Genomic DNA, 1755 nt, shown 5'->3' with positions numbered 1-1755 from the left:
CAAGCATGGATGCCACCGGATTTCTCCACCTACACCGTGAGGAATTTTCTTATCTCCTAGTCTCTCAGGCTTTACCACAATCCACACTAGATCAATAGGCCCTAACACAGACACCAAGTTTATGAGCTTTACTGCAATCCACGCCAGATCATTAGGCCCTAACTGAGACTCCAATCTCCGGGCTTTATCGTATATCTCATCCCCGGATTACTAAGCCTAGTGGAGAGCACCCACCTCTAGGCTTTACCGTATATCCTGCCATTCACCGGCCAAGGATTCCTAAGCCCACTGAGGCAACACAAAATACGACTTTACCGCAACCCATAGTCCAGTTCAGGGGTTACTAGGCCATGTGTTATTTTATTCAGAGATCCACCTCACTCAGCTTCGAATCCATATGATAATCCAACTCAACCAAAATATGAGAACCCCATCACACCATGGCTATCCGAAAATGGCAAGGCTAGGTTGAAAACACTGTCACACTTGGAAAAACCATGCCATGACAACAAATAACCACATGCAATACCATGCATGCCAAATATAGCAAGGAAATCGCACATGAAAATTGATACCTGCAAAGAATCCTACTGTAGTTGTTGGATCCTGCTCTTCCTTGCTTGATCTTTGTTTCCTCTTTGGCTCCTTTCCCTTTCTTATTCCATTGCCAAAGTGTTCCAAGAAAACTCTAAGTGACCAAAAGTGTGAGAGAGAGAGAGAATAATGAGGGAGCTCCAAAATTGAACTGACAAAAGGTACCAAATGATCCTCAGAAGCCTTTTTATTAATGAGACCTCTATTTTCTTCATTTTCCATTATTTTCCTTTATTTTCCTCCTCACATGCAACATGTGACCTTTCACCTTCCTTTTCTCCTAATTTCCATTATTTTCATAAATGAATGTGCCAAAAATGCCATTTTTCCTTTCCAAAGCCTTTGTCATTTCCTTTTCCAATTTCCTTAGCCATAATAAACCAATGAAGACCCACACTAGAATGTTTTTCCCAACATTCAACTTGGAATAAGTGTCCCATAATCTGTGGTTATTATTTTTCCTTTATTAACTTTTATTACATGGAATTTTCACTAGGATTGTTACAAAACCCTTCCCCTTGGGGGACACCATCCTCGGTGTTCAACCACACCTATACCTCAACAAAACTGCTGAAAAGAAAACATAATGCCCATGGCGCTTTACATCTTAGCTCAATGCAGTATTTACAATGATCACCCTGTTGAAAAGCAAACCAACATGAAAACTATAATGACATGACATCCATACCGCTTATTGGACCTTTATAACATAGCTCATGGTGGTATTTACATCCATATACATATGTACATATATCAAAACATCACCCAAACATATGCCAAAACATATACCAAACATCATACCAAAACTGCTTTGCCTCAACTGACAAACAATGAAGGATACATAACACGCATTTGATCTGCCTCTCTCATGTAGCTTCATTGGGCCCAAAGTGATTCCACTACACTTTAACCTGCTCGATTGCTCGGTTCTGGAGCATGAGCATCTTTCTCTGTAACATACATCGCGGTTCCGACAAGAATTCTCCTTCTGGATCCACCTGCAATACAAACCAATCAGTCACATGATCAACATCTTTAACATACTTCTTAAGCAATGACACATGGAAAACATCATGGAATTTTACTGTCGGAGGCAGTGCAAGTCGATAGGCTACTGGCCTAATCCTCTCAAGAATCTTGAAAGGTCCACAAAACGGGGGT

The sequence above is a fragment of the Pinus tabuliformis genome, chromosome 7, assembly GCF_031772625.1.
Source record: "Pinus tabuliformis cultivar Carrire ecotype Pingquan chromosome 7, CPIR1, whole genome shotgun sequence".
Taxonomy (NCBI): Eukaryota; Viridiplantae; Streptophyta; class Pinopsida; order Pinales; family Pinaceae; genus Pinus; species Pinus tabuliformis.
The sequence above is the reverse complement of the archived record's forward strand: the minus strand, read 5'-3'. Positions refer to the sequence as shown.